Source organism: Manacus candei, unplaced genomic scaffold, assembly GCF_025592945.1.
Source record: "Manacus candei isolate 608988 ecotype Guabito, Panama unplaced genomic scaffold, ASM2559294v1 h1tg000114l, whole genome shotgun sequence".
In the NCBI taxonomy this organism is placed as follows: domain Eukaryota; kingdom Metazoa; phylum Chordata; class Aves; order Passeriformes; family Pipridae; genus Manacus; species Manacus candei.
This window is the reverse complement of record NW_026138162.1, coordinates 256,940-267,474: the sequence shown is the minus strand read 5'-3', so window position 1 is coordinate 267,474 and position 10,535 is coordinate 256,940.

Here is a 10,535-nt window from a genome sequence, read left to right as displayed (position 1 = left end):
ATAAAGATACATTTATTTAATTGTCCAGTGTGAAGGACCAGGAATCAGAATGGGGAAAATTTCAGAAGTGGAAAAAGATGTACAGTGATTGAAAGGACTTTATGATACAGATTTTACAGTAATTATGTATATACACATTGTATGCTTCCCCAGAATTTGTATTTCCCAGGCATGTTCAGGCTTTTCCACTTCCCTGCTTTCCTGCGGATTGGCTGGAGAAGCTGCAGAGAGGAGACAGCCTCCATTTGCCCCTTTTCTCTCACGTTCCTCCCTCTTTCGCCTGTGCCCCTATCCTGATTTGCTTCCCCGTTTGTCTGTCTCATGCTCCACCCCTTGTCCTGGCCCTTTCCCCACCTAAAACTAGTAAAACCCAGACACACCTCAATAAAGGATCCATTTTGCATCTCTACCTGGTCCCCGAACCCATCTGTGCTGTGTCATGGCCCCATTCCCCTCCCCGCTCGGACTGTGGCAGTCCAGGGACCAGGTCTCATGAAAACTTTGACACGTATTTTTGAGACTGCACTGAGCGTAGTTTTCAAGAACATGGCTCACAGCAAGATCAAAATCCCACATGGTAATTGTATGTGGCTATATCTGCCTCAGACATTCCCTTCAGCCAAACTCTGAGCATCGAAGAGTATGTAACCTCTGACACAGCATTGTGCAAACCCTCTTAACTGGCTTCTTCAACAGTCCTGCTTCCTGTCTCACCAGTATAACAAGTGCAGAGTTTGCACTTGACCATGTGACATCTCTCACATGTCACATCTCTGGGAAGCATTTGGCCCCTCATGTTGGAGTAGTTCCAGTCATGATAGTTAAGATACAATAGAAGCTGTGACTGAAATCCTACACAATCCCAGTACTTAGGTAAGACAGAGGTAGACACTTTCATGCTATGCAATTTTAGACCCCCAAATCTGTTCCTGAAGGTAGAGACAATTGTGAAATATCAACAGGTATTCACTGTTTTCTTTTTTAAAAGTTAGTTCTATATTCATAAATTCCACAGCATCTTTTATTTTTTGGACTTCTAGATATTCTTTCTGCATAATAATTTGACAGAAGTGGTTCTTCTCTTTGAAATTCTTGTCATCTGAAGTATCTGATTTCTTCTAACAGTTCTGCAGATAGAAATTTCCCTATCCAAGTTTGCCTAAATACACATGAAGAAAGATAAAGATGAAATTTAAATTTTGATTTTGTGTGGGCTTACAATATCTCTCATTAAAGTAATTTCAACATTTATGTATTCATATTCCCAGAATCCTTAGAGGGTAGACAAGTATTATAATCCTTTTTATAGATGAAAAACTTTGCTGCTGTCAAACAAGTTAGTTACTCACCCTACAAGTTTTACAGACTTCTGAATATAATCTGGACATCTTGAGTTGCAGCCAAGGATTTCACTTAAATGTTATCTCCCCTTTCTTAGTGTCAAAAAAAAGGAGACAAATCTAGGAAGAGTATAAGAAAATATATGAATGCCTGGCAATATTTCCTCAGTTGTATTGCATATAGCTGAATAAGAAAGTAAACCAGAGGATAAAGTAAAACAAAAGTCTTCCTATCAAACTACAGGACAGGTCCAGATGATCTCTCATTGTTTCTGTCTTCATTAAGAAGAACTGGGGACATATCTGCAGAAATCACCAGATTGTGTCGGGGACCTTATGTCCATGCTGTATGTGTTTCAGGATGCTTTACTTTGAACTGTGTCCAGCCTGGTCTCATGCACTGAGCATTCTCAGACGCTGCAGTGCTTTAGATGTAATTTGGGAATGCACCTTTTGGCTTCTCTTATCCAAATGAAATTCGGTTTATTTGCTCTGAGTCTTCCATGCAATAAGGACCAAAGCCCAGTGAATGGAAGCTGCCAGGATGTTTTCTTTAGTGTGCTCCAGATTCAAGTGAAAATGATGAAGAGGGCATATCCTTTTTATCTGTTGTACCACTTAGGTGCTACATCTAGTTTGCTTTGGAATGGCCTGAACTTGGAATTAGAGGAGATTTTGGGAATTCCCTGTCTTCTCTCCACTCTTTCTCCACTAGCTATGGAAAGACAGCTCTGGGATTTTGAGCAGCAAATTGTGTGCCTCTCTCACCACTCTACACTGGTATCTCTGAGCTCTACAGGACCTGCATCGTAATTTCTCCTCTCTAGAGGAAGGATAAGCAGCAACTTGGCCTTTAGATTGTATCTGGAAGGAGTTATACAGGCAGTTATCAAATGCTGGTGAAAGCAACTGTTACAAAAAAAAAATGCAACCAAATCAAGCCAAATAATTAATATCTCCTATATTTTATAAACTCATTGGATTAAAAGAATTTGCTACCCTAAAAAACAACAACAACAAGAAAGAAAGGAAAAACCACACACACACACAAAACCAAAAACCAAGAAAAACCCCACCCCAAAGTGAATGAAACAAAAAAACCCCAAACACACCCTCTGCCCAAGTTCACTGTTTTCATCTCTGGCGATTTGTAGGGACTTAAAAAACAGTTACAGAAAATTTTATCGCAATTTATGTAATACTGCAATTTAAAAAAAATCGGGACAACCTTATTTTGAAACTCATTTCAGTGTTATTTTAAATGCAGTTATAAATTGGTGTTGCTCTGTTTTTTCTTATCTTGCCATTACCTAGAAATAAATACTTAAAATAGATATGTACATGTGACTACATATTACTGGAAAATCACAACTTTAGTTTTAAATACCATAACATTGTAGGTACAGAATACTGCAGTATCATAAATAATACTGCAATTCCTTAGATAATATTAGCAGAATAAAATTGGTTTCTGCTAAATTTAGATGGCAAGCAGTATCATTCTTGATTTATATAGATCTTGTTATTTCTCTTCATATCATGTCAGATTCATGTCTAGATGTTCTACATTTCTGCTATGTCTTAGATATGAAAGGTACTTTAAAAACTTCTAGGAAAATAGATTGAGGAGAAATTTGCTGATTCTTCTGACTCTGTTTTATCAGCCTGGTTAACACTGTGCAAAATGAAATGACTTATTACGACAACTTCCATTGTCCCAGACATTACAGAGAAAAAAAATGCACAAATTCAGGGTTCAAAATGCCTCAAAGCAAGCCACACAAAAAATCGCTTTTTGTTATCAATAGAAGCAAAAAACAAACAAACAAAAAAAAAAACCAGCCAAAAAAACCAAACCCCTCCCCCCCAAAAAAAATAAAACAAACAAAAAAACCCAAACAGACTGTTAAAAGAAGTTATATTCAGAAAAAGAAGAATATAAATGAGAAGTCTATGAAGACATGAAACAGCGAAGCACTGTTCTGAGCAGAGTATTCCTAGTAGCAACTGAGTTGTAGCTCTATACACTTGTGGGAGACCAGGAGAAGTGTGCTGTGGAAGATTGTGTCTATGAGCAATGGAAAGCAAATATAAAATTTCTGTGGGGAAATTCTTGGAACACTAGAAGAATACACCTTTTCTACCTTTGTTTAATGAGTTGGATTGTTAAAGTACTTTATTGTCATCATTAATGTTAATGTTGAATGTTTGGAATGGTATTGCCTTATAATATCCCTTTGATTGTCAGTTTACCACATGCCCTTCAGTGTTTGGTATCTCAATTCACGCCCTTGTTTGTGATTGGTTCAAAAATGCTGCACTGCAGTATCTAATCATTAGTAATCCCTTGTTTGGATACCTCCGCCCTTGTTCTCCCTCCATTGGTTTGTATTTACATGCTCCTCCCAAACTCCTCCCCTTTTTCCAGTGCCTTCCCTCCTGACCCTGTTGAAGTCTGGTTCTCCCCTTGATAAAGGACCATTTTCGCCACTACTCCGAAGTGGTGGAACCCTCTTTCCTTATGGGTCGCGTCATACACTCACTTAAAAGGCAAACAAAATATCTCTAATTCTTCGATCCAATGATTAGGGAATTGAGGGAACTGTGGGTTTTAATACCACATGTGGAGAACAGTCTGGATGGCTACCTCCTAGGAATGCACATGGGCATACAGCATTAAGCAAGTATAAGAAGCATGAAGTTTCCTTCAGCCATATTTCCTCCTCCTATCAGACAGTAATATCCAGACTGTTATGAGAAGAGAAAGTGGGGCATTTTTTGTTATCACGTAAAAGAGAATAAGACAGAGTGACATATTCATTCAGTACTTTCAACAGATGAGGGTTAAGTAATACAGGAATTTTCTGCAGCAAAAAGAAAGATCTTCCAGATTTTAAAATTTTTCTCTTTGCATAGGTTAACAATGCTGCTACATCCCTGATAAAGAAGGCTAAAAAAACATAAACCAAGTAAGAACCTAGAATTTAACTCTTCTTGGAAACTTTTCGTTTTGTTCACCTGGTATAAAATGGCATAAGAAATAGGATGCTAGTCTTAGCCAGATCTAGGGTGGTGGTTCTTCACTCTATCAGCTGATGGTAGTGGGTTACATTCTTTGATTTTGTACTAGGTAGTCAAATCCTCCTGATGCCCTTTAGAAAAAGTAAAGACATAAGGTGAATGGGGACAAAATCCAGTAAAATGATGATCTAAGCAAATTGAATAGAAAAAATAACAGGAAAGCCTGTAGCATAACAAAATAAGTCAGTAACCTCAATGTTGGTCTTTCAGTATTGACTCTGTCGTCTGTAGAGGCTAAGTTAGAGCCCAAGTCTGAGAAAGACTGTGCTACTAGTTTCGACAGGAACTTGCCCAACTAAGACTCCAGAAGTCTTGCCTAACTCATTTAGAGAAAGCTCTGCTCTTTAGGGTTAGGCTTAGGAAGTGGTTAAAGAAAATGGAGAAACACACTCACTATTTATATAGCTCTTTAAGTTTATTCGGGACTGTACAATATGGTGTTATGACAGCCTCTGGCCAGGAAATCTTACAGTTAAACAGCATGAGCCTGAAACAATATGTTCAATTATGCAAATAAACATAGAGTGGCTCAAAGGGCCAGATGGTGTGAATCAGTCAAGTCTTACGAACTTAAGTGTTACCCAGGCAATTTGCAGGAGTTAAGAATCTTCCCTGAGATCTGTTAAGATAGGAGGCTTGGCAGAACATCTTCATTTACAGCTGTTTTGTGAGAAAAGGATGAGGAGTCACTGTGAGAATGCTGTCCAGGCACCAATGAAAAACAAAAGAAATCATTAAAAGAAAAGGAAACAAACAGAGTTCACATAGTGGAGAAGAGAAACTCATATAGTGTGATTACGGATGCACTTACAATCACACTTAGTAACTTTGACGAGCTAATACATCACAGATTTCTAGCTAAGTGGTAGTCTATTTGAGAATATTTTAGAAGGAAAAAGTTATAAATTTTCATCCTTTACACAGTAGATTTTATTTGGTTTTGTTTTCCTATTGGTTTTGGTTTTGTCTTCAAATGTTTGACAGCTGAATTTGTGCAAGGAAAATTAAAAATAAATGTGGCAAGCAATCAGACCTTTTGAAAAATTAAAACCAACACTTCTTGGACAGATGGATGCTCTTTCTTTTTCTTTATAGAGATGCTCTCTATTATGTACTAATGCCAGAAAGTACCCCAGTAGTTCACAAAAGCACTGCAATTTTTCCAAGCATAGGCTATACAAGCATCCCCACAGACTGTCTAGGAAACATCTCGGGACAGTTCATCGTTATTTGAATATGAGCTCCAAATGTAAAGCAGGAAAAAAAGGGCTCAGCTAAATCTTGAATTTATAGACAGTTACTAACATAGAGAATATATTTTAATTTTGGAGTAATCTCGAAGTCTGTGTTCAGCTCTATGCAGCATCCCAAATTCAAGAAAAGTGGTGAAAAAACTATTGGATGTTCAGATCTTAACCACAAGAATGACAATTGCATTGAAATGCATGACCTAAAGGTAGAGACATCTGGAGTCTGTCTGTTTAGAGAAGACAGATCTCAAAGTTTAAAGATTTTTAAAGAGGAAAGTTTAAAGCAAAGTTTAAAGAGGAAAAAGAAAATCTAGGAAATAAGACTACAGTTCAGCAGCAGGAAGCTGAAGTTAAACAAGTTGAAATTAGAGGAAAGGTAAATATTTCAGGTGAGTCTCAAAACTCTTTCTCTTTAAACAGCTTTATTCTAAATAACTAACTTTGTCTTCTATAATCCAAATTAAGCATCAAAGTAAAATAATATCCTGAAAACTAAGCATTAAAAAACACACAAAACCCAGAACATTACATATAAAATTGCATTCCGTGTTTTTTCAAATCTTGATCATAAAATTTGGTAGTATAAATTTTCCATGGTACAAATATATGCATATAGTAGCTTAAATCACAGAAATAAAATTATTATCTTGTGATGTACAAGTTCAGATGTTACACTTACTAGAGATGGATGAAAAATGAAAATAAAGCCTGCTCTAATAACATATTAAAAAAAAAAACCACAAAAAAACCACTATTAAATTTTAGTGACTTCTTTTTCTTATTAAATGTGAAATCTGTTGTACTCAGCAGCATGTCATCCACAGACCTTAGAAAAGGAATCATTGTTAATTAGGAAGATAGCTGGTGAATAGAAATGTAATTATTTTAAGTCTTCTACAAATATGCTTTTAATTGAAAAAAATTAAATGTTAAGAGGAGATCAGAAGAAAATATAAAGAACTGATAAATAATTGGCATATGGACTGATTTGATTAAAAAGAGATTAAAATTAAAGAACTAGAATGACTTGATGAATGTCACTAAATAAATAGCAAATGGAGGTGGCACTACATATCCGTAGGTAGCAAAAAAGTAGTGGGAGGAAAAGAAATGCTTGCATTTTGTTCTGAAATCAGCTCGCGGAAGAAGCCGGCTATAGGGCTGGCTACCATACAACCTACATACCTCTTCAAGATCAAGGAAGATTATCCACCTCTCTTTCTGAAAGATGAAAGTTTTGGAGTTCCGAAGGTAGGATTTTTTCATTTTAAATAGTACTTTGGTTAGTTTTCCACTTATTTTTCCCAATTAGCTCACAAAATTATCTTCCTAAATTATTTTCTTATGGGAACAATTGAGTTCTTTCTAACCGATGAGTGAACAGGGAATGCTGAGGCTCCTTAAGTAAAGAGCTCTTATGGAAGTCAGCTGTAAAAGGCAGCAGCTACCTTTTTGCTCTGCTGATTAAGGGACATGATGCCACTGAATACAGACACAGGAATTCCACTTCTTCAAATCAATAATGTATGTTTTCTCAGATTCTTCACCTTTGGACATTTTCTTATTTTCACAACTCAGGAGTTTAATATTCTACTCCACTATTCTACATCAGGGAGACAAACAGAGAAATATCTGCTATGATAAAATCAGTCATTTCCCAGCCCAATTTGTACTAATGTTAAAAGAAAAAAAATCTACCTTTGCCCTTATCGTAAGCAGGGAAATAGATTAAATATAATTAAAAGAAACAACCAAACAAATAAATTTGAAGTTTAGAATGTAGAAATAAAAACAATCCTATAATTTAATAATGGTTGTATTCACTTTTTAGTCAATATTTAGGTCACAATAAAGAGCAATGACAGAATCTTAGTAAGTACTCATAAAACATCAACTGCTTGTCTGTGGAGTGGAAGGAAGAAGGATAAGAAGGCACTGCAACTGAATGAAAGCTTAAGTCCTCTGTGCCACCACACTGTTAGTCATCATACCTCAGAAGTCATAACAACCTAGAGGAGGACCTCTATGCCACTATTTTAATTTATTTTTATTTTCTCAGAATATCTAGAATTCCATCTTCTAATGAATGTGTTCCCAAATAACTCTGATCTTCAGCTCATGAGAAGACATGGATTATTCTCACAGAATTATCTGTCTGTGCAACGAAAAGTTTGACAGTGTGACAAAATGATTTTAAAATCACATGGAAGCTGGGAACAGTACCAAACACTATCAACTTTAGAGTCATATTTTTAAGACTCAGTTTTCATGTGCAAACATCACAGAACATCACTGCGTATCTGTTTCATTCTTTTCTTCTAGGAGAAATCCTTTTCTCTTTTTTGGGCACAGGCACAAATATGTTCACAAGTGGACATAAAAGTAAACCAGGCATCAATTTGAAAACTTGTTCAGAAATAAGGATGAAAATTAGAAGAGGGTGAGGGGCAGGAAGGTGTAGAAAAGGTATGCTTGGTCATATGAGAAGAGGTAAAGACCAGAAGTCTTCAGCTCACTTTCAAAACTTGATGGGTGAAGTCTGTCCCACGGCTTCCTGTGTCTCTTTCTGTCTGTCTCTCCCTTTGTGGCGGATGGTGTCTAACAGAGTGCCCAAGCTAGGACAGTCTGCTGCCAATAAGCCCGTGGTAGATCATATTAGTGTAGACAAAGTGCTCCATGAGTGGCTGGTTAAATAGCCAGGCAAAAGGAATAGATTCACAGCTACCTGCCTGGAAAAGCAATGCTTGCTTACAAAAATACTGCAGCAAGTTAAACACTCAGGAGAGAAAATTAATGTGCCTCAAGAACAATATTGGCACAACAAATACTAATAAGCAGATTTGGAAAAAACAGTGAAGCTGAAGATGAGACAAGTTTTCCAGTAACCTTCAAAGAGAGAATTATCCCTGCTCCAGAGTACCTACCCTTTTCAAGGTGAAGCTTGCCATATTTATATGTGGGATGACATGATGCCTGTGACAATGGCAAATCAGACAAGATGCTGCCTGGTAGACCCTGTTAGTCCTATACAGAACTCTTTTAGCAGAGGACTTTGAATATAATGGGGGACTTGCTAGAATTAATTTTCATTAAAATATATAATAGTACCTAATTGAAATTGGGGAAATGCATTTGCTTATTACATTATAAATACAGCCGGACAAAGCAGCTCTGGAGTTATCCACTGGACATATTGGAGTATCCAAGTGTATTGAATACATAGGAGTAATCCATTTTTCAAGATGGATTTCTGCTCAAATGAAATTTCTTCAGTTGGCAGAATGTCATATCAATCTCTACTTTTAATGTGTGTTTTTTCCTGCACTGACTGTGCTTTGTTCTTGAATATAATGCAGTTCACTTGACCTTGCCAACATGAACTGTTAATCAGTTTCTCTCTTTTTTTTGGCATGCTTCTCTTCAGCTCAAAGGTTAAACTTACTGAAATCTTATTGAGGCATGAGATGTTGAAAGAGAAGAATTGTTTTTTTCTCTGGAGCAAGGACCTTAAAATCTGACACAAATATCAGTCAGTATAATTGTAAAAATGTAGACCATATGCCATTTTATTCTAATTGTTCTTGATAGAAAATGAATGTAAAAAGATTAGATTTAATGTAGCATTTTGGTAATTATTACACAAATTATGCATAAGTAGGGATGTGGGATTCTGTTATGAAAAAGAAGGGGTAACATCAGAGAAGAGTGATATCGCTTTAGGTGCTGCCTGTTAAAAAGAAAATAATAATGATGTGTTAAATAGGATTTATGAAAATCAGATTATGAGGCTTTCAAGTTAGGCAGTTTTCTAGAGGTGTAAAAAATAATGCCCCTTTTTATATCAAAGCAATCAGCTTTTGCGCTTACAGGGAGTTTATTTACTGACTATTACAGGAAATGTCCTGTTTTGCTGTCCAACTCAGCTAATTACTTTAAAGTTGAAGGAATAGATTAGTGGAAAATAATCATTCTAATGCCTACTAGCTTGCTGGAGCTTTGGTAGAGATGCAAACTATCCATTAATAGGGAATAAAATACATCATGATAGCATTAAAAATTCTTTTTGAAATCTCTGAAATAATAAAACAATTGTAACAATGTCAAGCTGTTTGAGGTCCTGATAAAACTTGTATATAATTTCAAATAGTTAAGAACTGAAGACTGTAATCTTACATAGTCAAGGGTTTGATATAATGACATATAAGCTTCTCTGAAGATTAGTGCTGCAATGCCTCTGATCAGAATCCCAATCCCTGAATTAAGTGCCCAGAACACTCAACATAAAGAGAATCAAGGGAGGTGGATTCTGCAAAATGGTGGTCCATGAATCTCACACACTGAAAAGGAAGCCTCCCAGAGTAAAGCACTGGGAAATGCTATCTGTGGCTGAAATCTTTCCTTGCACAACAGAGGCAGAACTAAAGTAAAATGCTAATTCCTGACGAGGATCCTAAGCTTTGCATTTCCACCTCACATTCTTGTTCTTTACTCTTCAGTGGCACTGTCTCAAACAGTAATGGAGTTATAAGGAAATAGTTTGAAATGGTTTTTTCTGGTCTCCCTTCTGCTATTTGAAAGTTAGCATATAGACTGAGGCAGCTGACTAGGATTCCCCTAAACCCAAGGCAGAAGATTAGCACTTCCCTTCTGCCTGGGTTAGACACCATCTTGGAAATAATCAATGTTCTGCTGAAAAAGGCCTCCAGCAACTAGACCTAACTTGAATCTCAACCCTGTTTTGAGCTGGAAGTCCAACTAGATGACTTCTGCAGGTCCTTTTTGATCTAAATTACCATTTGACTCTACAACCCTGGGATAGGACAACTCACAGAGTATCCTCAAGATGGGGATCTGGATAGAACCT